This window comes from Drosophila mauritiana, chromosome 3R (assembly GCF_004382145.1).
Source record: "Drosophila mauritiana strain mau12 chromosome 3R, ASM438214v1, whole genome shotgun sequence".
In the NCBI taxonomy this organism is placed as follows: Eukaryota; Metazoa; Arthropoda; class Insecta; order Diptera; family Drosophilidae; genus Drosophila; species Drosophila mauritiana.
Window position 1 is genome coordinate 12,516,483 of NC_046670.1, and position 27,049 is coordinate 12,543,531.

At 42.3% G+C, this 27,049-nt stretch overlaps 1 protein-coding gene and 1 long non-coding RNA gene across 2 annotated transcripts in view; one reads left to right on the forward strand and one right to left on the reverse strand.

Moving 5' to 3' along the window:
- The window catches only part of LOC117145575, an 89,038-nt gene that overhangs the window by 18,415 nt on the left and 43,574 nt on the right, over nucleotides 1–27,049 (forward strand). Inside the window, exon 3 of the mRNA XM_033311281.1 lies at nucleotides 10,982–11,036. The gene's annotated coding sequence lies outside the window, so the exon portion shown is untranslated. The remainder of the gene's footprint in view (nucleotides 1–10,981; nucleotides 11,037–27,049) is intronic.
- On the reverse strand, nucleotides 7,470–8,481 carry LOC117145577. Its single transcript, XR_004459728.1, has 3 exons — nucleotides 8,247–8,481; nucleotides 7,902–8,186; nucleotides 7,470–7,818 (listed from the first exon to the last, which is right to left on the reverse strand). It is a non-coding gene; the product is annotated as an uncharacterized LOC117145577 (long non-coding RNA).

Below are 27,049 nucleotides of genomic sequence, written 5' to 3' on the forward strand. Positions count from 1 at the left end.
ACTTTAATTAGCCATTTTTATCGGCCCGCTCGGTGGCTGTCAATTTGGCTAAAAATAAATGATTACTGTCTCTAGTATATACAATATGATATCATGCCGCTTCGCTTTGCCAATTAAAACACAAAAAAAAGCTGTCACTTTTTTTTTTTAATTTTTTCGTAAATTATGACTAGCGATAATCACAGCGTTGTGTGTTTTATTATTATTATTTTTCAACGCATTTCCAGAACTTGGTTTGGTCTAGTAATTAGCTGAGCCTGGGCTTGGGTTGTGGTCGTCGCATGCGTAGCTCAAATTTCAAAACTACATGCACTTTGCGCAGATACAAAGCCGGTTAGCTAGTTGGCCATCTACTATAGTTGGCCGGATGGCCAGAGTCGCAGTCTCTCTGGGTGTGAAAAGATTTATGTGCTAGGCGAGAGCACACATCTCCGGTGGTTATCAATGCAGCAAAAGCCACAGCAGCCATTCACCCGGGCAATTCCAGTTTCCAGTTTCCAGACTTCAGATTTCATTGTGAGCGGCCTCTTATTTATGGTCTGCTCAGCTTTTTATAACTCTTCGATTTATATTGATTTGTAATGCACATAAAAAGCAAGCTGATTTTATATGCATGCAGTTGACCTTGTCTGTGGCCAGGACCGCATCGCTGAGATGTGTGTGGTGATGTGATGTCGTTTAAATGCTCATAGTTACCAAATCCTGAAGGTCGTTTTCAAAACCCAACAAGTGTTGCATGCGCATGCGCATGTGCATGTGCAACATGTCAACAATCAGCAGTCCGGCGACCAGGTGACATAACCACCTACAAGCCAGACTTCCAGACAATCCCGACATCTGGGCCGTATCGCATATCTTTCTTACCTGACTGCCTGCCTGCCTGGCTGTCCGAAATTCCAAAATTGAAACACTTGTGCTGGCAAATATTTTAGCCAGCTTTTTGAGCTGGCAGAATTTGTTAGAAAAGCGCAACGCCAACCGACACTTGGGCAGATAAAGGCGAAAACATGCTGTGAAAAAATAATATTATGTGCCACAAAAGAGCCCGGCGCACATGACAATGTGTAAATTTATGGCCGTCGTTGTTGTGCACTCGAATTGCATAAGTTCACCTGGGCTTTAATGCACAGCGGGCAAATAGCAAAATATTTGTATTTGCTTTATTAATTAAGCTGCGGCTTAGCTGCAGCAATATTTGCCTATGCGATGAATATCTCCCATAATATTTGGCAACGCATTTGATGCCCGACCAACAGTGTCAACAGAAATCGAATGGGCAAACAAAAAGAGATTCACGGAAGTGTATTTTAATTGCAGCTGGAGTTTTGGGTAAAACGAAATTATATATGCAACCCAAAACCAAAACCCTCACTTGCAAAATCTTCAGGCAACAAAGCTGAGGTATAATCATTAAGCTGCAATATTCGAAATGCTTATCTTCGCTTGATTATTTTTAAATAATCGCAAAGTTTTCTTGCTACTTTCCTATCACTCAATAACAAATAGCCAGGATATGGTTATCTAAAACAATTTTAATGGCAGGTATTCACCGTCAAATTGTTCACATTCTGCAATTATCACAGTGGCAGATTAATCCCAGAAGTAACCCGATCATCAGATTCGGTTTCTCGACTCGCCATCAAATGAAATTCCAATTAAAATTCTATGGGGGCGTATGTGTGTGTGGGGATCGGATTTGTTTGTCTTAGAAATGGGCCACAGTTAGTTAATAGTATTTAGGCCGGCCTTTGGGCCATGACAAGGCACTTTGCCGCATTTTCCGTGGAAAATCACGGCGAAATCCCGCGTCGCTGATTAAAGAGGCTTTCACCGCATATGGGTCAGCATCGTCACCTTTCGCCAGCCGAAATCGGTAAATAGGGCATATAGTCATGGACTTGGATATATACAATACCCAAAGCTCCACATGCTGATCTGCTACTAATGAACCACGTGTGCCGGGGCAAAGTTAACTCTTTTCCAGGCGTAGGTGTTTGACCCTCAACCCAAACGCTGTTATTTATGTTAATTTCTGTGGCGGCTCTTCGAAATATTCTTCTACAATTAGTCGACTTTTGGTGGGCTTTTTTCTTCATTCGATTCTGCCTCTTCGCTTCGTTTCGCCTCGCTCAATCAATTTAAATACATTAATCAATTTCCATGGCTAAGTTTTTTTTTCCTTCGAACATTTCTTTTTCGTGTTGGGTGCGCTGATCGCAGCGAAAAAATAACAACAATTTAATTATAACAACAAACAGCTAGAGCGACAAACACATCGGGTATATCTGAAATTGATATCGTGACTTTGTGTAATTTGTAATTTACGATGAGATCACTTCCTCCAACAATGTATCAAGTCAGTCGAGCCATTCCCGAACAGACATCGTTAGTCGCATTGTGCTATTTTTTGTCCCCTGAGCTTCAAGACCCAGCATAAATGCACTGCGAACAATTGTTGTCAGTTGCATAAAATGGCGGGGATCGAATCAAAATAGCAACCTAAACAAATTCAAGCACTATATTTTCACCTTTTCTTGCTTTACCAAAGACCTATTTTACCGAATTTTCCCAGTGCACACATACATCAATTCGACTGGCTGGTTCAGCTATTTTCTGCGAGGAGCAAAGACAAAAACAGGGGAGCAAGCCCGAGTTTTCTGTGACAAGATAAGAGTCGGCTGGCCCCCTTTTGACCCCCCTTTTTGGCTTGTGCCCCACACTTTTGGACAGACCAAAGCGACGTCCTGCCCATCCATCCAAATAGGAGAGAAAGAAAAACACAAAGCGGAAAATTTGCATTCGCAGGCCATTCATTCGAAGAGGAAGCTTTGTTTTTGCGCATACATTAGAATTGGCATTCAACGCCAGATGAAATCTCAATGCGCAATTGTGGACGCTAGCTAAACGAAGGGCAACAGGAAAATGCAAATCATTTGCAGCATTTTCGAATCGCACACCGAATTAGACAATCAAACAAATTATGTCAGCTGGAACAGCTTTTAATAGGGCTTTGTATCTGCCTGTCGATCTAATTAACCGCTTCCATTTTCAGAGCTCCTCCGCTGGCTTTTGTGATCTTTGCCGGGCAAGAAAACCTTGATCTAATGACCGACCCATTTCCGCTTTTCGGTATCCAAATCTTTTTTTTGGCCACAAGCTTATTTTCCAAGTCCTTGACCTTAGAGCTGCCCATTATGGTTGGTTTTTTTTTTCTTGTAAGCACCGGTTGTAAAATGTATATTTTCTTACGATTTCCAGTGAGCGCCGCTTGAGGTCTTTGTATTTTTACGTCCGGTCTTTGAACTCATCAAACTTGGTACATTACAAAACGCTTGTCGTTGTCTCATAATTTTCTGGTTTTCAGCGAAGTTTTTTTCTCGTCAGTTTTTTACTTTTATTTGTACTTTTTTTTTGCGCTCAGCCATGGCAGCAAAGCCGTTTAATTAGCTGTAGACCGGCAATGCTACAAAGCCCACGCCCCAGTGGAGATTCTCGATCATGTCGCAATATCAACTGGCAGCCGAGTTGGGCAGAGATATGTCTTATTGCTGATTACCGGGGGACAGATTTCCAAGTGTCAGCAGCATATTTAATGCCTACACTCGATGGAGTTTCGATGGACCAGTGGCGTTGGTAGTTGGGAGTTGGAAGTCTGGAGACTCGAGTCTGGAGACTGGACTTTGCTTCTGATCCTGATGTTCTGCCTACGTTGCCGGCTATTGATTTGTCACCCGATGGCCGTTCCTGTCTGCCAGTTGGGCGGCTGACGGCGACTCCTTAAACCGTTCTGACAGCCGCCGGCGGAGCGTGTGGGCAACGCCCGACTGGTCAGTTGCCCGGACTCCGACTGACAGCCCAGAATATGCCGCCATAATTCCGCAAAATGTCGCGCGTAGGTCGCTAATCAGATTTTCTCTTGCGATTCTGCAATGGTGCAGATGCTCTGCGATTGCGCGAAGCTATGGACGCTATGCTGATTTTAATTACCCATCGGAGTTGGCAATTAAATCCTGGGTGGCCCAGTCAATATGCACAGGGGAAAATAAGAGGTATCTCTATGGTTTTGAAAAATATTAAATCATCTGCGCTTTGAGAGGAAGTCATACCTGAAAGTGTTGTTAATCTAGCTTAGGTTTGTTTAATTATTTTCTAAATTATTTTTTATACATATAAAATAATCTCTTATATATAGGTCACTAACACAAGCAGTAAATTTTCCAAACTGTCTAATTGATGACCTATATGTGTTGATATACTTTTTTTTCACTGCAGCGAGAGTTCAACTGTCCGTTTTGGGGGCATCAAAATTCGTCATAAAAATTCAATTGAACGAGAACGGAGTGAGGGAGCCTCAGAGTCGCTTTTCATATGTGCCGCAACGATTGTGCAGTGGTTGCATAATGCCCCACAGACAGTGAGGCACACACGCACGCACACACGAGAGGGTTAATTTCAGTTAAGGCAGCAGCAAAAGCAATAGCAAGAGCAAAGCAAAAGCAAGGAAAAAGCAAACAAACCCAAAGCGGAGATCCCACAGAATTGGTTGTGTGGTCCCAGAGTCAGACCGAAAAAACCGAGCCCATGGCGGACATTTGGCCAGGCGAAAAAAAAACGGCGGGGAAAACAACAACTTGAAATTACCGCCGCCAATTTAATAGTCACACTTGTGGCACCCAGGCAGTTTCAAAGTTGGAATTACGTGGAGGCTCCCCAGCAGCACATCGCCATCGAAATCGGCATCTGTATCTGTATCCGACTCTGAATCTATCTGCAACGCAGACTGCGGCACGCAATGCTCGCTTGGGCATTAAATGCTTCTTAGAAATGTAAAGATACAAAACGTTGTTTCTCTATTCGAATAGTGGGCCTGAGGGAGGGGTCGGGCAGATCTGGCTGCTGTGGGGGTGAAGGATCATTGCATCCACTTCCACAGATGCTGCATCTAAACATACAGCTGGGGTCACTGGTTTAGGACCCACACATGTTGCGTTTCTTGGATGAAGCATACATGTGTCTCAGAAATAATTACCAAGCTAGTCTTATAAGCATCTCCTAGATATTAAATATTTACATAAAATAGGTATAAGAAGCTATAATTTAATAATTAAACTGAAAGGGCTATAATTTAAAAATTTAACTGAAAGGTCGTACATAGCTGCATTATAATACTAAGTATTATTAAAACCTAAAGATTTCATTTAAGAAGAATAGATCTTAAACGATACTTAACAGTAAAACCAATAACGTATTTGGTAAATTTTCACATCTTCTGAAGCCCCCCAATAATTTGCATAACTATTATTCCGACTCCAAGTGTTCGAATGTAGCTGTATGTAGATTGTTTAATTTCGCTTAGTGGCTGTAATAGTTCTTGAGAAAATGTGCAGCCTCATCGTAATGATGTTGGTAAATACTCGTAAACCAACATTGAGCCGGCAAGGTCCCTCTAAAAGGTTTCGTAGCAGGCGTTAATGGGTTTTTTATTGTTTATAGCATGGGCTTCAAGGTTGTTGCCGATCAAAGGGGGCTGCTGCGAAAGGTTAAGGGTTACGAATTGGGGGTCCACCAATTGCCATACGGCTAAGGCCAGGGATGAAGGCTATTAGCTGGGCCATTAAGCATAATACGGCTTTAGGGCCCCTTTTCCTTTCCACACGGCCTGTGTAATTGAGACTTTTTGTTTGGGCAATGCATTTCCTTAAAAGACCCGCCGCCGCCGACCAAATTATGTTTTCAGCAGCGATCGATCAAATGGGGAATCGAATCGAATGGCTGACAAACGCAAACACAGATGCAGGCCACCGTTATTAAAGCAGAGTATCGTGTGTCAACTGAGGCATTCGCACGGCAAGACAAAACGACAGGCAGACCGACAGACAGACAAATCGGATACACATGGAGAAAAAAGGGGAAAGGGACGGGTCTGCCAGAAAGATATACAGATATACAGATAGATAGACAGGCGGGCAGACAGACGGATAGACAGACGGTTAGGCAAACAAACCAGCGCCATATGTGCGCCTCATATCGCCGATACATAACTCATACGGGGCATGCGAGTCGAAACTCAAACTCTAACTCAATCTGCAGCTGAGAGGCAAACGCAACAGAAAACTACCGTTTGATCGATCGCTTTGATTAGAAATGCAACACATTTCTATATGATCTGTCACACAGGCCGCAAAAGTCTGCTTTGGCATTTGCGGTCTCGGCGGCAGACAAGCGAAATGTTTGTTAAAGTGAAATTAACGTCGCCAGCCAACTGCAGCCACCAATCAACAATGCTGGCTCAAACCCAGGCTCAGATGCGCCACCACACCACGCACCAATCAGCACTTAGAGAAAAATAAAGTGATCTAAATAAATAAATACCTTACAGTTTGATAGCACCATATAATTGATATTAACCCTCAAAATAAATATGTAAAATGAAATAGTAAATTAAGGAAGATTCCCATATATTGGTTAGATATATAGTGTTTTTTCTTGCTTTCCAAAATATATTTCCAAGTATTTCTTGCGGTCTATAAAAGCCATGCCACAGCGATGATCATCATTCCATCCCCAGGCAAGCCAAACCGCGTCTGTTTCTGTTTCTGTTTCAGTATCGGTGGCAGCAGCAGCTTTTCCGTGGCATGCAGTTGTCGTCGTCGCCTTGTCGCGCATTTTCCGCGTGGTTGTCGTGGCTCGTCCCCAGAAGAAGAAAAACACCACCGGGCCAGGTTAAAGCCAGGGAAAAACAGCTCTAGCCCATTTCCAAATGCAGGCGTCCTCTATCGCTCACCCACTCTCACCCGATCGCGCTGTCTCGCTCTCATGTGCGTTTTTGGTTACGGGCTTAATTTACAATTAATGAAATTCGATCGTTTTATTAACTGTACATTTTGCATGATTTATGCCCCCCACTGCCGCGGTTATTGAAACAGTTTTTGACAATTTTCCACTGCTTTTCGTGCATTTCACGTTTCCATGTCGCCCGCTCTGTCCATTAACCTTCATTAGGCTTAGGGGGCTATTAACACCCCCCATCCCAAGCTGCCATTGCTTTTGACCATTTATGGTTCGATCGCATTGCCCGCGATGACAATTTCTATCGGCGATTGCACAATTAAACTCTATTTATTTATTTGTTTCGCTTAATGAACTGTGTGAAACTTTTACGATGTCTCAAATATTGTGCCCAGGCCAAAACAATTGCGGCACCACACCCCCAACCACATGTTCAGTCGCATAGGCAATTCAAGTACACTGGGAAAAACAGAAGTCTGGAATTTACATAGATAACTCTAATGTATGGACTTGTACTTACAACTGTGCGGTTCGGTTTACATGACACTGAAATACTAATACTTACATCCTCTTGTTCAGATTAACTGATGATATAATAAAACACTAAACTGGTGCATGGTTAATTAATTTTTAAATTAAGCTTTTAAATTAAAGCGGAAAAATTCCGATTTTCTGCGTATCAGTGTAACAAAGCCACCACGCAACTTGTCTCAGTTTTCGTATTGTTTTTTTTTTGCTGGCCAAGCTGCTCGCGCATTTTTGTGCAGCGCAAATTGTTATTGCACAATGTTCGGTTTTGGGGGAATTGAATGCAATAGCCACAAGCTGGCAGACAGACAAGAAAAAATACGAAACACACACAAAATGCGCCTAATTGTCGCTCTTTCAGCTGTCGCACATAACACTTTGTTTTTTGCTAATTTTCTGTCACCTGCATCGTTTTTTAAATGCATTTTTTTCGCAGACAATAGAGCGCTGTGCCATGAATACGGGAAAAAATGCAGGAAAGATGGCTAAGAGGGCACGTGACTGATGATTTTTTATGGGAGAAAATAATAAGAATGAGAATAAGAATAAGAATTGGGTTCATCTTTGTCTTCTGTGTGACTCACTTGACACAGTTGCAGTTACCAGTTTGTTGCCCTTTGTTTTCGGCTACCGGGAATTATCATCTCCGAAAGGCCGGGGAATCTCTTCTTTCTTTCTGACACCGTGCAACCGTTAAAATTGCATGCCTCGACATTGGCCATTATCAAACTAAGGCATCAATCTGCCAGAACCAGAGCCGCACAATTGCAAATTGCCAGGGCAATTACGACTCGAAAGTCTTGGTCGGTTGGGTGGGGGGAGGGGGCCAAAATGGAGCAGTCGACTGCGGAAACACGTTTTAGGCCCGGCTAGAAGATACAGATACAAATGCGGATACTATTCGAGTCAGGTCCAAACAGCATACCTACCAACTTTGCTGGCCAGCTGGGCGATTATGCAATTTACAAGATCTTGCCGCTGCCTCAGTTGCATCTCCAGAACGCAATCGAGCGCACCTATTGCATTGTACTCGTATTGCATGGGCGGCTAAATCATCTTTAATACCCAAATTTAAAACGAAATAATCGTAAATAACTGGGTTAATTTGTAACGCTTCCCTGCATGCGTAATGAACCATGCAGCCCGATTAGAAGAGCTATTCGGTTCGGCTCACCCAGAAAGCTGGCGGGAAATCTGAATGAAAATGAAATTCAATTAACGCTGTCATATCAAAGAAACGCAGATAGAACTAGATTGGTTTCTAAGTACAGTGGGGACTTGGAAACTTGAAGTGACATATATGAGATTTATGAATACGAATGAATGTCGTTCTTTTTAAGTTAACCACCACTGTAGAGTAGCTAATAACTTCCATAAAAATGTCACTATACTTTTGTTAAATGCTTAAAAATCTTTATTTGGTTAGTAATTTAAAATCTCCAAATTTCCACCACTAGCGAGAGCTGACTGTATGTGCCTTGGAATGTTTTAGTGGCATCTAGTCAGCGGCTGTCAAGTTCAAAGTTATAAATGTGCCAGGGATCGTGCGGAGTTTATTTAATTTCCATGATTTCGTTATGTTTGCTGGCAGCATACGAAATCAGTTCACAAATCTTTTGTGGGCACCTTTTTAGTCTTTTTTTTTTTTGTAAGATTTCGGTTTCTTGTGTTTTGTATTTCCTGCGCTGCATTTGAAAGTCGCAATCGGAGAATAATTCTGTCATTGAGCGGCGCAAAGAGCCCGGGGATCAATTACCTTTCAAAACCAATTTGCATTTGAAATGCATAACGAAATCGTGTGCACACAATGCAATATTTTGGCAGTCACACGCTGGGCCAGCTAAGTTGGCAGTTGTTCATTGTTCACTTTTAGCCAGCTGATTGGCAGGCTTTCAAATTGCGAATCAAGCGGCATCAAATGGGAAAATGAAAATGGAAAATGCAGGTGGTTCGCCAGTTCGGTGGCACCCACACACCGTCTTATCTCCCTTTGGCAGTTGCTCATTATTGCAACAGTTGCAACTCGACTTCGGCTTTAAAACTATATATATATATACGTATATATCCATATAGCTCGTTTTTATGGCCAAAGGTGTGTCAGTAGTTGCAACTGCCATTTGTTGTTCGATCGGTTCGATCAATAAGCTCTAGGCACGCAAGCTCTCCACTTTTCCACTTGGGGTCTTGAGCCCGCGATCATCTCTTGGCAAAATATGGGTTAATTCGGTGCCCAGTTTTGTCTTATTTTCATTGCTGATGAACAATTTTCGGTAACTCTTACTTTTGATTAGGCCATGAGTCTGCAGATTTGCGGGATTAATTCTTGAAAAGTAAATCTGGCGATGATTTGTCAACTATTCGAGTTGCTTGCTTTCTTTCGCAGCGCTCTTATTTTTCTGGGTTAGAAAAACACAAAGATTTCGAGAGGAGCGGCGCTTTCATTTTCAGATGCGCGCTGTTGTGTAACATTTCCTCCTCATTTTTCCACTGCATTCTGTCATGCAACTAGCCACAAACTCAGCGCAGTCGTAAATTATGACAGCCCGTCTATAATTAATCAAAGCACTAGGGCCGCCGTCTACTGGGGCAGTTAGTCTCAATTAACACACGCAAATTGGCCAGAGCTGACAGGGCTCGATCTTCCAGCCATTTGCCATGGGTAAAACTGTAGAAATATGCCAGGCATTTGAAAGTAAAAACAGCACACCGCACCTACCGGAATTTGTTATACATTTAGTATAGAATGCGAGATGCATTGTTAGTGGCGAATAGTGAGTAGTGAATAGTGGCTGCCTCTCGGCCTTTTGTGTCGCTCAACCAGTTTAGAAATTCTACTGGTTTCAGTTTGGGCTTTGAGTGACGACCATGGCGAAACCTGATGTGCCACATCGGGCGATTTGTATTCCAAATGACGTCTGGTTCCGTTCCGTTGGCCAGGAGGCTACGTACTATGTGTCAGCTGATTGAATTGCAAAAGGAAGGATGGTAAATGCGAAAATGGAAAAATGGAAAACAACGAACACGAAGACGACTCGCTTGAGGTTGTGTTGTTCGGAAAATTGTGCAAGCTGCTCTGCAAGTTATATGAGACATTTCGCAATCAACGTCACTCGTCTTGGCCTTGTGCTTCCCGAACATATTGGTCAGTTCTTCAGCAAGAAAAATGTGGAAAATACGGCATGTTACTCAAGCTTGGTTTCTGTATAATCGTCGGTATTTTCCAATGGTTTAGAGGCAATTTTCTACCTTTTAACTAGTACAAATCGTCGAATATAACATTTGTTTCCTCCGCATCTTCAGCTCATCACCCGCTAATATATGCCGCATTGCATTATCGATTTGCTCGAAGTTTTATGGCCCAAACTTGGATCGAGTTGTGTCAATTTATTTTTCGTGTCCAGCTGGGCAAACGAAACTGGCCTAGCAACCTTTAAACAGCGAACTACCTGCTTTCAGCTGCTCAGCTGTTTGCTTAACTTGGCTTAAATTTATGCATTTAGTCAAGGCATTTATCATGCGAAAGATACAGCGTGAAATTAGCATATAACGCACTGCGTGCCAATATTTTTGTTGGGCCCTACAAACAAAAGCCCAACTATCTTAACGATTGCCTTGATTAGTTGACAAATAAACTAACCTTCCTTTTTTGGCTTTCTCTTTGCAGAGTTTGGAGTTTGGAATCGCCCGGATATTTTGCATGAAAATTGCAGCAAAAAAAGGTATGTAACAAATTTCTTAATTAACTGAAAAGCTAAACTTTCCCAGTGCCGAGCAAATATGCCAATTAAGTCAATAAATATTTGCCAGCTGCTATTTACGTTTTGACACCGAGCAGCAATACAGATTTCCAAAAATGCTTTTACATTTTACAAATGGCAGACGAACAGGCTTTTGAGCCGCACAGAAATCATTTATGTTAATCAACACATGTTTTTTTCGGAGTCATTGGCTCTGGGGGAATTCTTTTTTTTTTTTTTTGGTTTTTCGCCTGACTTGAGTTGTTGTAGCGCTGGCCTGGCTTTTTCTATATATTATAAAAGGCCCAAAAACGCAAAGCAAAATAAATATATACAGAAAACGTGTTTGTGAGTGTCGCACAAAAAGCAAAATTCAAATTCAAATTGTGCCCCGTTGAAATTTGCGCTAATGTTGCCATTTGTGTTGCTGCTGCTGCTGCTGGGCAAGTTTGAGGTTGCTCGTGTGCTGCTGCTGCTGCGGTTGTTGCTGCTGCTGCTGCTGCTGATGTGATGTTGGTGTATGCCGAGTTATTTTTGGTATGGGGCATGCCTTGGCTATATGGCCGCCCCATGCCGAACAAGATTTCTGCGCCAGCGCAAAAAACTCCAAAGTCAGATATTCAGCGTTTCTTGTTTCTAATTCCCATGCAAATATGTACTGCCATGTCATGTTGCTTCTGTTGTTGCTCCCCAACTGTTTGCATTTCAATAAGCGTACACACGATTTCGGAATATCTTAGTTCTTTCGGGCAATAAGAGATTCTCGTGAACTGGCTGTGACTCAAATCACAGTCAAATATTTCCAAATCGAATTCGCATTAATGTATCTAAAGCGGGCTGTGCCAAAAACGGTGGGGAAATCAACAAAAGCAACGACATTTCTGATAACTAATACTTGGGAAAGAGCCATAAAAATAAACAAAGAAAGATAACGAGTTCGTTTCTGCCGCCCAGGTAGAACGGAAATCGTCAGTTTGGAAAGAGAAACGAGAGCAACTGCAGAGAAGACAGCTGTGGCCGTTAAGAAATATTACGCATACGCAGCGTTAGTGACTCACGAAGTCAGTCACTGAAAGCCGTACTCAAAACCATGCTGATTCAAATCGGTTTGTCATGGAGTCTTAACTGAAATCCGTCAGAGATAACCGCACTCTAAAACCGAATCACAAAAGGGCAATCAGTTGAAAACAAATTGCAAAATACATACTGTCATTGCTGGGATTTCCCCAATGCGAAAAAAATATAAAACTAAACTATAAAGCATGTAGATGTATTTTCTAATAAGAAACAGATATGAAAATATTTAATAGTAATTAATAGACTCTGATTTGTTAATTTTAAAGTGACTTGGAATAACATTTCGCGCAGTGCACGATGATCGACAATCAAGCTGGCTTTAACAGCCTGATTATGCCTAAATTGCCACTCAAAGGGCTTCTAAAGTGTCGGTTGTGCTGTTGTTCATCTACTCACCAGTTGACCATAAAGCCAATCCAAACAAGTGCCTAGATGGCCAGATTTGCTTTAATCTTCTGATTTGTTTGGGTTATGCTTATGCTGCCTTTCAGAATGCAGAAAGGCAAAGAGATCCCGACGATCCCCCCAGATTCATTACCGATCCCGGCGGGGAATCCGAGTGCCCAGCGTTAATTCGTGTGCGCTGCTTATGAGGTTGACATGCCGAACGAATCCAATTGGGCCGGGCATTATTTTATGGGATCCCTTTTATCCGGGCACCGCATAAACTCACACTTAAAATCAATAAACGTAGACTGGCCCGCCCAACGGCAAATTGCATTCGACATGTGTAAGCCGATAAAACTATAAAATAGCACAAACTTATGCCCACAATAAACATAAACAATTCCGGGCGAGAGATGAGCCCTAAAACCGATTTGCCGAATACAAAAATGTAGAACCAAAACCGCAGATACCGCAGGCGAATTACCAAGCCAGGATTCAGTTGCTGTGGCCATAGAGTATAGAGTTGTTGGTACATGCGTAAACAAGTATTTTTATGGGGCTCCGGCCATGGGGCATAAAAGGATGCCCCACGGCTGTGGACCAGCACAGGATGATGGGACACGGCCATAAAGGCACTTAATTGCCATTTTATTACCACAGCTATTAGGCCACAGTCGGCAAGGCGAGGCCAGACATTCAGCCAGTCCGTCAGTTAGTCATTCAGTCATTCAGTCTGCTGGACTTTCATTAGAAGCTTCGAGCGAGGAACTCCTGCCCAGCGGATTGCGCTTCACTTTCGCGTCAGAAGTTCGCCATTCGCAGTGAGGCATATTGCACCACATTTGCATCAACAACAACATCCGCTGAAATCACTGTTTCTTGTTGATTCTGCACACTGAGCAAATGTGAGTTAGTGGGTAACAGATAGTCTGAACAATATACATTCTAATATTTTTGGAAGTTAACTTGGTAAATGATTTATACTGAATTTATGAATTCCTCTAGAAACTTCACTTGCTAAACTAATTTGTATGCCCCAAGTGCGTAGTTTTCTTTCAGTGCACGCCAGCTTTTGCTCTTTGTCTGCCACATGCAAAGTGACTCCCTTCAGCGACTGCAGTGCCATCCGGCGATATCTTTAATGAAATCTGCATGTTGTGCGCTTTAACAAGCATTCTGCTTGTCTACTCATGTCGCCCTCCCCCGATATCTAAGTGTCTCCATCTCCATAGCCGTGTGCCATTGCGATCCTTTTGTGCGAGGAATGGGATTGGGGATGGGAATCCAAGATCCCAGATCCCGGATACCCGGATACCAAGCAAAAGAACCCAAAGAACAGAGAACAACAGCCCGAGCCTGTGGCTAGATCACCAACTTAGTTGTGGGGACGGGCAGATCTTGTTAGCGTAAATATTAACTTGTAAATATGATGATGCCCTCATGGAAATTGTACGAATTGCTGATAAATATCATTAGGTCGCAACTGGAGTCCCTACTTTGTGGGTTCATCTGTATCTGTGTGTGTGTGTGTGTCGGGATTGCATTTCGCCTGGCAATTCTATTAAGATTCTTATCTAAAGTGCTTGTACAACCTATTTGTTGTGTACGGCCAGTACTCACCGAGTGTACTCGTAATTGTTTAGCAAATCAGTGGTGAGTTGAAAGCTGAAAGCATTGCCAAGCCATGATTGTTGCTATTGTTCGCTGATTACACAGTAGTAACTGACAATTTGCCATCGATTTTTGTTGGTTTTTCAAGCGGCTAAGCTGCCGGCTACGCCCTCATGCTTATTAAATAATGTTGAAATTGCTGAGCATAGAAAAAAATCTATATATTGTAGAATTATTGAAAGGAGAAATAAATAAAATGTTTTTCAAACCTTAAAGCTATTATTTGACTCCGAAGCCATCAGAATTCCAAGCAGACATCGCACGCTTTGTGCTCGTAAATATACTTTCTGAAGAATAGAACTTTATAATAGGGCTGGACTAGGCCTGTGAAATTCAAGCGACTTTCCTCTTGGAAAGCGACCATTCAAGACCGCAACAAAGACGTGACAAATATCCCAAACGAGCTACTTTAAAGCGTGGGAGTTGCATTCACTCCAAGTTCATGGGAATGAATGCAATGGAAATCATTGGCGCCACTCTCTACACTTCCCTTCTACTCAACTTTGTTTGGTTTGGTTGGGCTTGGGTTATGTGTTGGTTCGGGGCCACCGTGATAAAGTCACTTAGCTACTCATATTTCAACGAAACGTGCACATCAACTTCCTACTCCCCCAGCAAAATCCATATTCATATGCGGCTTACACAAAAAAAAAAATTGGTTGTAATTAAAGACAAACGTTCTTAAGATTAAAGGCTTAATACAATTAATACAAATGAAAATAAATAAATAAATTAAGTAAAGATAATTACATACTTGATACTAGTATTTTTAAAATTTCATATTCATCTTAGAGCTAAGTTATGGACTAGTACGTTAGCTTACAAATGGCTGATTCGGAAACTAATCAAAGCGGGTATTCAGATCAGTCATGATTTTCCCACACTGTAGTCCGCTGGCCTCCTAATCGAAATCTGGTGCCCTGTGGGGGGTGGTGGTTCGAAAGGGGCGACTGGGGTCGTAATTTCCAGCTCTCAACGCCGCCAGCGGGCCAGCAGAGCGACACAGTTGGACATTGTCTGCTCCAGTTTACCGAAAAATCGTAGACCGCAAGCGGTTTCATGCGGCGGCGCACGCTGCGTATGCGTATTATGTTCGATTTCTAGTTTGACTTGGGAGTTCAATAAACGATTAGATTCTAAGTTGACGTCGATGTTGTGGTAGTTTGGTTTCTACATATTTTTGTTTTTCTTTTGTTGCTGCTTTCTTGGAGGCACATTGCGTGTGCGTCTGCCAAAGTTATCGCGGCTTTTTACACTAAGACGAAGGCTAATATGTCATTTGGTCATTGATACGCGGCAACGACGCTCGATCGAAGAAGGAGTGAGATAGAGAGTGGTGAGCGAGAGAGAGTGAGAGATAGAGAGGGGGGGATATACGAAGACGGTGCCACCAAAGCAAAACGCTTACTGTCAGTGTGAGGCGCGTATAATTAATTGCGCCTATCAATATCGCCTCTTGTGCTTTTTGTCTGGTTTTTTTTTTCTTCGATTTTTCTGCGTGGCTGCACGCATATATGGCCAAAAGTCCGGGACTCCATCGGTGGCTCCTCAGTTGGCCTCCATGGCCATTGGCCATTGGCAGCAGCTCATTGAGATAAGCCTGTCCGTTTATGCGATTTTCTGTTCGGGTTTAGCATAAATCATTCGCCTGCGAAATGTTATGTCAGCGTCTTTTATGCGGTCAACACGAATGGGCAAACCAAAAGGATTTCTTTCTACGGCAATTAAACTATCAGAATAATAGTTTTTACTGAATAATTTTGTTTATGTTACCTATATTACTATGAAAACCCTACTTCTTGGTAGAACTTCTTAGTCACAGAACAATAAAACAGGATGCCAAGAAAATACCCATAAGTCAAGAGGTGATTGGTTTTACAGCCAATTCTGGAACTGAGTCAGAACGGATGTGGACAGTCTATGGAGGACCGTAAGTGGTCCTCTTCTGAGTTTCTGTGAGGGTGAATGGGAACTAAGTTCCTTTGGGGCAAAAGCCGTAAAAGGCAAACAAACAGCAATTATGAAGACCCAGGATGACAACGCATCGTGGCTTGGCTTTTGAGTCGTGAGTCATGAGTCATGCTGTGTTGGTAATAAAATACGCCAAATGGATTGCAACTGTGCGGCAGCGAAAGTGCTGCAAGTATCTTTAGAATGAAGTCAGCAATAACAAAAGACTTCGGAGAAACACTTTTACACTCTTACACTTTTACTCCCATGAAGCTAAGCAGACCATGGTAAAATGTAGATTAAAAAGGGGATCTGAAGGGGCAAGTGCAATATTTAAACTTAACACAAAGCCTCCAGCTAATTTATGCCTCACTTTTGCCGTTCCCACTGCAACACGAGTGCTGTTGTGGTTGTTGTTGGGCTACTGTCTGTTGCATGCAAATGCAAAATGATTGATGTTGCCACATTGGGCTTTTGTTGTTGCTGTTGCTGGCTGAGCAGCAGGCTCAGGGAAAACAACAACGAAAAATTCTCTTTGTGCAAAATGTTGGCATTTTGAAGTGCGAGTAATTGCAGCTGCAATAGTTTTTCATGTTGCTGCCGCTGCCTGTTGTTTCTGCCGCTGATGTTGCTGCTGCAGTTTCAGCAATTGTTGCAGTTGCTACTTTTGCTGGTCAAGTTGCTCGGCATTTTGGCAATGTAATGTGGCAATGTAGCTAAACAGCTAAGCAACTAAGCAGCCGCAAACTTCCTTTCACAAGACAGCCTCCAAAGAAAAATGGGTCTGCTGGTCTGCTGATGGGCACTTGAATGTTTGAAAATTATAGACTGCTCTGCGCCGTGTACATTTCACAGATGTATAAAAAAAAAACAGATAAAAAGAAATAACAACCGCCTAAATGCCAAGTCAAAAGAATTACCGATGCTTCAAAGCGGCCGGAGATAAAATAAATCGAAATGGTTTCTCACTTTGTAACTGAAACATGCTCTCGAAATGTCAAACCAATTTCTGTGTCTATGAATCGAATCAATTAACCAATTTTACACATTTGAAAAAATAGTACAATTTAATTAGTTTTTAGATTTATTTTGGTGCAGTTACCTATAGTATCATAGTATTTTTTTTAGACTTTGATAGGCCCAACCTTGATATTCAAGAAATCTCGCCTCATAGCCATAAATCTCTCGCTTTATGAAAATCAAAAAAAAAAAATAATGCCTTGGCCCAAGGCCCTTCATTGCGAGCAGACCAAAACAAAATATAAAAATACGGCTAATTACGAGAGCCAGTTTTTTGTTTTCGAGACACCAACACAATCCCGCTGTGGCACTTGGAGAGGCAAGGTAATTACAGCCCGAGCACATGCCACATTATTCTTTTGTGCAATGAGCACGACGTCGTTCCTGAACCCTGAACCCCTGAACCCCCTGTCGTTTGGGCCAACTCAGCGGACTTGGCCAAAACCCAGAGACGCCAACGCCGACGACACTTGTGCGCACATAACACTGCGCATGCGCAGCATGTGTACACTGCGCGAAATCCTTGGCGACCCGCATAACGCTGCAAAAGTGCCTCCAGCTAAGCATAAAACGTCAGTCGAGCTCGCCGCAAACCGGTTGAGCTATGAAAAATTATGATTGTCACCGCTTGGGCTTGGAAGTCAGCTCGGGGCAAACAGCAAAACAACAACGGGCGGTAATAACAAAAATGTGTAACAATTTTCAGTTAACCCTTTAAAAGCATGGGCGACTTTTATGTAACTCGTTCGGTTCAATATTGAATTTCATTTTAAGCCGATTAAGCTCTTAACTTTCTTTAAGAATTAATTTATAAATTTAAGGCATATTTCTAGATAATTAAAATAAATTATTTAAAATCAATAGCTATTCTAAAAAACATTTTTTTCGTTCAGATTTCGGGATCTACAAAGGCTTGATTGTTTTTCAAGGGGTTAGGCCTGATCGACTGCTGTTATTGTTGCTTCAGTTTTGCATTTACGCTAAAAGCCAACACCAAATAGGCAACAATTACAATGGAAAAAAATGAAAAAAATAGCAGAGACCACATCTAGCTGGTTGGGTATCCATGTACATATAATTATTTGCCCACGTTTCGCATGTCTTGCCAGACTGACTGTCGTCGTTGTCAGCAGCACCACCGATCCACCGAACCACCAGGGTACCGCACCACAGAAAACAGCACCACCGTCATCATCATTTTAGCATCTAGGTGTGTGTGCACACAAATTGTTGGCATTTTTGCATTTGGCATGTTAGAGTCATAACTTGGTGGCGGCTGCTGGTTTTTCTTCGGCTTTATTTTGGTTTTTTATTTATTTGCTGGCTGGAAAATGTGGCCAACATGTGTTGCTAGCAACAGCTGTTGGCAACATGTTGCCAATGCCTCATTAGCCAATTTGTTGCCGCTAATTTAAATAATAATTGCTTGAATTGCATTTCCAATTCCATTTTGAATTTCAACTCCTATTTGAATGTCGCATCTTTACTGCAGTTGAAGCAGCATCCATTGGACTCTGGGCAATTGTGCGTGCAACATTTCAATTAAGAAGATTGCAACAAAGGGAGGAAAGCCAGCTTAGCACTCCATTTTTTCCCAGACAGCTGCGTAAATTGTCATCCGCCGTCAGTGTCAGTTTTAATTAGTTTGTTTACAAGAGTGGAAGCCACAAGAAATGGAGTCTGCCCCATCCATTGCCCCAATCATATCAATTTGGTTTGTCAGTCCTTTAAATTGTTCTGTGAGCCATAAAAATAAAAATTTGTATGCACTCAATGGGCATCGGCAGCGGTCAAAAATGCACTGGGTTAATTACTAGTCGCCGCCAGTCTTCATTTTGCTGATTAGAGCGAACAAAGTCGGCTAACTTATCAGTGGAATGGAGGAAAATAGTTGCTTGGATTTTAAAAAATATATTTAAGTGCCTGGCATCGCTTTCAGCAAATCGCCCACGACTGAAACGCTCGAGTTCCAATTTCAATAGCAAACAATGCGCAAAAATATACAAACCTTCATAAAATTTTATTGCCAGCAAATTGAATGCCGTTTTACGGCCAGAAAGACTCTTTTGTTGATTTCCCCAGCTATTTGGCCATTCGCTTTTTTCCTATTTATCTCATTGTGTAGTATATCAGCAAACAATAAATGTTAATTAACAGCATTTATGTGCTACGGCCTATTGACACTCATGTCATAAATTTTGTACAATTTTCGCAGTTAAAAGTACAAGAATTTGGCCTGTGTTTGTATTACAATTTGCAATCAAGTGGTTTTTGCTGTACCTACAAAAAAAGGCAAATAAAACTTAAACAAAGGGGAATTTCAAATTAATGCTTCGCAATTTATGAACCTGTTTTTAAGCATGATGTCAACGCCAAGGAATCGACATGAATTTGCATATTTTTCGGATATTTCTTAAGCGAGAACAAAGAACTCTCCTTTCTGGGTGCAAAGATACGTTAAATTATGTAATTTATTTAAATTCAAGTGGGACCGAATGTTCCTCCCCACTGAATGGTCCTTTGATTAAAACCAACACAGCAGCGCGATCCGTTCAATTTAAGCAGAATTATGGCGAAAATCTGCAAGTGGAGCTTACGAGTGCAATCTTCGGGCGATCAGTGCAAACAAACAGCCCACATTTCTCATTACAAATTGAGTCATTAAATTTATTTATACCCGCTGAAAGGCAGCCACATCTCAGCATCAGAAGCTCCAGTATTCGGCAATAAAACGCTGTAAAAATCCAAAAAAAAGAACACTTCCGCGTTATTGCAACTGCAACTTCCATTCAATTTCTGGGTCAAATTCTTGCGCCGAAGATCCCCATATGCATGTGGCAACTGTGCCACAGGGTGAGGAGCGACGAGCTGCTCTCTTATAAGTATCATTTTTTATGGCTTTTCATTATGGCTGCATATATAATTCTTAATAAGAAAGTTCGAAGGAGCCAGCAGCTCGAGAACATGGAACGCACCAAAAAGTGGAACAAGTTATAAAGTTGTATATTTTAATAGGCCATCGCAAAAATAAATATGAATTTCGGAGGGATATCGTTAACCACATTTTGTGGGTCAACTCCGATGAACTCTTGATTTCACTCCTTTTCCGCGGCATACAAACAAAATAATAATAAATAATAGCGGACTAAGAGTAAGCCATAACCATTTGATTGGCGTGAAAAACAACTCCAGTATCGGGCATCAGGAGCCTGGCATCTCTATGATTTAGTGTGCCGGGGCCACTTGACAATAATTTACGCAAATGGCATAATTCGCTTTATGGGCGCAACATGATGATGACGATAATGATGATCGTGCGGATCCTGCAATGACTGTAACTATGTAGTTAAAGAGGAGTGCTCGACGCGCTTTCAACGCCAACGCTGAAACTGAAATTGAAACGACGATCACCAGACCGAGTTGCAAGTTCCCTTCTGCAAGCACCACGTTGCAAGTCCCGGCTCTCCAGAGGCAGTACCCCAGTACCAACGACGACCATCGCTGTAGACCGACACCACCTAATGAGGCTTTTGTCTGTGGGCCGTTCTCGTTCGCCGTCTCCATTTGGGACCATATTTCCATGACTCACTCTGATTTTCACTCGCGATTGTTTTTCTTTGCAGTTTGGTATCTATATTTTTGCCCAGAATGTTATCTATTTGGATTATACAAGAACATATGTTAGATCTATTCACATATATACTATATAGTCACATTCTCCGTTTATATTCCATCCTCATCCAAGGGTATTCTTAACTTCGTTCATCAAGTCAGCAGTACATTTATATTTGTTGTACTTTTGCGTGCTGCCTTTTGCCAATCGACTGTTGCATCTGCCAATGACAACAACTGCAACAACTGCTGCAGTTGCAACAGCAACTACAAGGCGTTGCAGCTTGATAAGCGATGCTTATAAAAAGAGCCGCTTACATGCACAAAAGCCATGCTCGCAGATTGCATTTGCAGCTGGTATGTACATACGTATGTCCCCTCTAGAGAAGGCAGATAACCCCCGAACCCCCGAAAACCCCTCAAACGCCTGCTTTCTTTTAATTGCAATTGCAGTCGCAGATATTTACAATTCCACGCACATTCACAATCAGAAAGAGCCGATGGATGGGCCCACAGAAGATTGCCAATATAGCCTCACGCCATATCAAAACGTCGAAATCTGAGCGGTGCTGCAGTGCGGCGAGGTGGTGCAGAAGTGGTGCAGAGTGGGGCATGATGGTGGTGTTGCCGCCGCCAACCACTTGGAATATCATCGGAGTGCAGGCCTTAGAATTATTGGCGCTAGACATGCAAATAATCCACGGTCCTCAGACTGCGATCCATTCGATTCATTGGCCCGTGGCTGGAGCATTCTAACGAGTTTCGTAATCGTCTGGTCGGCATAAATCATAATAGCTTTATTTATGCCGCGACAGTTGTTACAATTCTATCAGCGCACTGCGTTTTTGCCCAAAAACAACAAATTTCGATCAGAAAGAGATCAAATGGAATAAACAAATTGCCTATTGGGAGCACTAAGGCGTCCCCAATTTTCGGTCATGCCAAATGTTTTTCCCATCCCATATTTATTGTAAATTGTTTCAGTTTCGGTTTTCCAATTTTCTTTCTTTATTTTTTTTTGTTTTATTTCATTTTTGGGGCAACTGTGTCCAAACAATTGTGAGCTTCAATGTGCCCAGCAGCTGTGTTTGTTTTTTTTTTCCTCCAAGCAATAGAGCCAAGAATGAGTTACGGCCTCAGAGGGTTTACCACATTGGCGGCTCATTAGGGACACAAAAGGGTTTACATGGCAACGAATTAACATTGAAAACATACATTTACCACACCTGAAGAAAGGAGAAGTGTAATGATAATATTTTTATGTAGAAATATAGAACATCATATGTCTTCTTACCAAATTTTCCTACTTGAGGTCATATACCCCAGTCATTTTCTGAAGTTGTTTGCTCAACAAGCTGCTTTACAATGATATTAATTATTAAAAACTAAAATTAATATAAACATTTTACCATAATTTCAATTCTCTATTCTTAAAAAATGTTTTTATTTGTATATCGTCGAGTGCATCGAGCATCTTGGAAGATTGAGATTTCGGAAATCTCATTAAAGAACCCAACATTTGTCGCTGTCAAAAGGGGGAGCACGAAAATGTGTCGGGCATGTGGAAAACTCTCTTGTTCATATTTACGTTTGGCACCTCATTATGACGACCCAAAAGCCGCAGACAGACACCGAAATGTACAAAAAGCCACAAACAGACAGTCAGACAGACAGATATCGGTGGCGACAAGCCCTCGTACCATTCGCCCAATAATTTAGAGAACAATTACGACTCTTCAAACGGATCGGGGCACTCGGGAAAATGGGAGGCTAGCGGTACTGCATTGTGGCGATCATTAGTAAACAAAATAAGTCGGGTGCATTCACCTGCACTTCGAGTGTGGGTACTCGATACTCCGAGATGCAACCGAGATGCATCCGAGATGCATGCGAGATACTCGGGATGTGGGTCAACTGGCAGATTAGCGGCTCATCGTGTTCAATCGATCGGATCAGCAATCACCGGCCGTCTGATTGATTGGGCCCAATTATGGTCGGGTCTGTTATATATATAAAATCCACTGGCGACTTTGATCCCCCGAGTAAACAAAACTGTAACGAGTTATGCATGCAAGTCAAATGCGAATTCAAATTCAAATTCGAATCGAATCTGATTTTGATATTGATGTGAATTGAATGCGCGCGCGATATGTTATGTTTATTTTGTTGTAAACATCCGGACGTGCAACAAATTGTTGCATATTGTGCAGGAAGCATCGTGCAGCAAGCTGCCCCGCCATAGGGCGTACATATTTTTCACTTTTTTTCGGGTGGGTTTTTTTCGGATTTTTTCTTGATTTTTTATTCGGGAAAAAGCACTTTTCCCGTTTATTTATCAATGAAGTTGCCGGCAGTGCAGACGTCTTTCGATTTCGTTTTCGATTCCGCATCTCGTGGCAGTTCATCGGTGCAGCGCGCTTAATTCATTTTTTAGTGCATTTAATTATTATGTGTGCGACAGCAATATGTACACAATTTATTGCAAGAGGTGTGGCCTGGTCTTTAAATATTATTTCCATACGATTTGTTTTAAAAAGCCCCAACTTTTTGCCAGCGAAAAAATATTTAATTTATGTGTCTGTTGTTTCTTTGCAGGTAAATTATGCAAATACGTTGAACCGTTTTGCCTTTTGCGGTGCAGATCGCGTGCTTAGATACGTGCCCGCTGGTGTGAGTATGCATACATATAGTACTCCAATAGGAATCCAGCTGAACGTGCCAAAATGTTGACATTTATTGTGAAGTGAGCCACTCAAACGGGGTTGGGCTCCGTTGGCTTCATTACTGTTAGACTAACCAGATCATTTCGGCGACAAGGCTTGAAAAATAATTGTCAACTGGTTAATTGTGGGTTAGCAAAAATTACGAATTCGGTTAATGAGAGAACAAGATAAACTCAAGGCTGCTCGCATTGTCAGCTTGTAAGTACTTTTGTTTAAAAAGGTTTTGATTTTGATAATAACAAAAAGTAAAGAATGCCTAACAGAGCCAAAAAGGGAAATAGAAAATCATTGATTAGATAAACATATTCCACATTTATTATACTTAGGCCGCACTTGATCTGCTTTAAATTTTTGTTTTATCTGCAGTTTTCATCTTTTTAAAGCACCTAAATCACCGTGTTTACATTCAACATTGCGCATACGCACTGTGGCAGCCCGCATACTCAGCTTGATCGTGCCACCACCTGCTGTTTGGTGTTGCCAAAAGCCCACTCTTTAAAATTCACCCGTCGTCGAGAGTCCTTGACACCTTTCTGTGCATTATTTTAATTACCAAATGCGATAAGCAAATTCCAACGCCACGGCACTCGGGCAATTTGTCATCCTGTTTGGCAGCCGAGAGGAGTGCATTTGGGTGGATTTGCTTTGTTTTTGCTTAATATTTATGCTATTTATGCATGTGCGCGCATGCTTAATTACGGGCTCGCTAAAACTGTCACAATCGCTGAGCCCGGCGCATTTGTCAAATTGACAGCAGTTTGCCGCTCAGAGCTGCGCGCAGAGATTGCGCACTTTTCGCTTAATCTTGGCCAAGACTTTGCCGAGCAGGAGGAAGGGAAGGGAACTTGGACGTTTTTGACGCGCACGCGCAAAGCTTTTTGACTCGCTGAGCGCTGCCTGAATAATACCCGCTTGGCACGCACCTCAGAAAAATAAGAAGAAATAAGGCATACATACATCTCTGAAAAAAAGAAAACACACACACTCCCTATAACGAGAAGCGATCATATTTCATGTGCCAATAAAGCAGCCAAGCCCCGGTTTTTACCGGCCGCTCATTGTTACGCTCTGGGCTAAGCTGTAATGATATTTTCATTAACTTGGCCTTTGCCAAAGAGACCCCGGCCACGACCACGCATGGCCAACAATTGAATTTCTCGATTTGAAGTTCAATCGCACAACGGCTGCAGGTGGGGCACACACCGATCGCAAACTAATCGCATTGAGTGGCTATCGGAAAGCGTCAATAATGCCGCCAATTATTGCCGGGCAAACATTTTGCCAAGTCGAGTATTTGCACAACGCGTCCTTGTCCTTGTCCCTGAAACTGGAACTCGAGTCGAGTAATCAAAACGCTGCCGGGCGCAATTTGGATTTTTCAAATTGAACAAGCTCAGACGGCCAGGTGAATTAGATTTTTCCTTTGCAAAAGCTTATGGGAGTAATTTACAACCATAGATCGATTATAATATGGTTTTTATATCGTGTGTTATGAAAGCGTGTGTACTTAGTACTTTGAAGGAACTTGTTAACGAATCTAGTATACCCTGCTATTCCATGTCTTAGCTAGAAAGAACTCACTTTGCTTGTCCAGCTCTTTCTCAACTTGTTTGTTTAATTTTTTGACAAACTTATTATGCACTCAGCGGGATATAGAAATGGGCAACCAAGTTAATTTCAATAAAAAGCCTTCACTTCAATCCGGTCCGCGTTTGTGGCCTTTGGCATCGCCTGTCAGCGTAGTCTGTCAGTCAGCCAAGTTAGTGGGGTGGTGGGAAGACCCGAGGAGAAATGGGTTGCGCTGCGGGAGGAGTGGGAGAAGCCGCCCAAAAAGAGGCAAGATGCAAACGCATTGGCCACGTTACCGTTGCCCATCGGCTGACTCATGACGCGACCACGGCCCGCTGTCATTTTAGCCATTTGCGTTGTCAGTCGTTAGCCATATACGCCACATACGAGCGAATGCGAGTGCATACAAAAGGATTTGTCCGTCGTGGCCAAAGGCGCTTTGATTAATTGCCGACTTAGAGCGAATCAAAGGAGGAAACACGAGAAAAAAAGGATGCCAGGCCATTCTCGTTAGGCGCAGGCCGTCAAGCCAAAACGGAAAACTTAAAACTGAAACCGATGCCAAATCCAGCAAGCCAAAAGCTGACGTGTGGCGTTGGCGTGAATCACTTGAGCCAAAAGGTCAGGCCAACAAGGTTGAAGAAATGCAAACTGCAGAAATTAATTGCCAAGTTTGTCTGGCCTGGGAAATGCGGAAATTAATTGGGCGAACCGAACAAACGACAAACTTCGTGGCGCAACAAATTGGCAACAAATTCGCCTGGAAGCAGTGCGCTGCGCACTAGCCAATAATAAATGGCCAATTCGTAGGCCAAAAAAACGAAGTAGTACCAAAAAAAAAAAAACTAAGCGTTTAGCTTCTGCGCATTTTTGCGTGAAGAGAGCAGCTATTCCAAAGAGACAAAGCGGAGAAAGAGAGTCATTACGACGCACTGCAACTGCAGTCTGTGCAGCCTGGCAATCGCGGGTCAAAAGGTTAATGGGCAACATTAATAGACATCGTACGAGGCAATCGGGCTGACCGGTTGGCAATAGCAATAGCTTAAGCTTCAGCAGATATACACAAAGAAAAACAAATTTGGTAAACAAATTCGTATAATATAGGTACTTTTTCTCTGATGATCTGTCAACAAATCACTGCATTATCCACTCTTTAATTGATTGGATATTTCATTGAAACTTTTCTTATATTTTGAACAAGAAACCCAAAGTTCCCAACATTTTCCCGCAGTGCATTGCTATCTTCGGTTGGAAAAGCCATCGGCATCGAGCGCTAATGTCGCCTTGATTGCCTGGCCCTGGGCTGGAAAACTTTCCTCCGATCTGGGGGCATCAAATCCAATGCGTATTTAAATCCATCGAATATGTTATTTCACACAGCAATCGGCGACGAAAAGCGAAACTTTCCCACTCCACAAACTCCGCCGAGTAATGCACTTATGAGATGCCATGGCATAGACAATTGCGGCAATTTGTATGCACTCTGCCGATTGGCCGTGCATATGATTGACTTATTGATTGGCTGATTGATCGATTGCCAGCCAGATCGACAGTCCGCTGGCCCCTGCTAAAGTGACGAACTGGCTGACACAAAGCCTCGGCCAGGCCTCAATTAGCTAAGCTGACAGTCGCCAGCGGGCAGTATATATGTATAGTTGCACATACGGGTACACAATCGCCGGTTCATAGAACTCGGGCTACCGTTATGCGACACTACCTATATATAGCTCGATTTGGCCGAATGCTAATTATAAGTACGCCAAATCGAGAGTCTAGACTTCATAAATAAAACACCAATCGAACCAACTACGTGCCACGCATGCGCACATGGATTTATTTATACATACATATATTGGCGGGGGTCGAGTTAATGCATTGGCAAATATTTACGATGTCAAATGCATTGAAATTGCAATGCAAATGTGCAAAAATGTTGTGTTTATTCGCCGGCTGTTGATGTCCATAAATCACGAGTTAAACATGCGA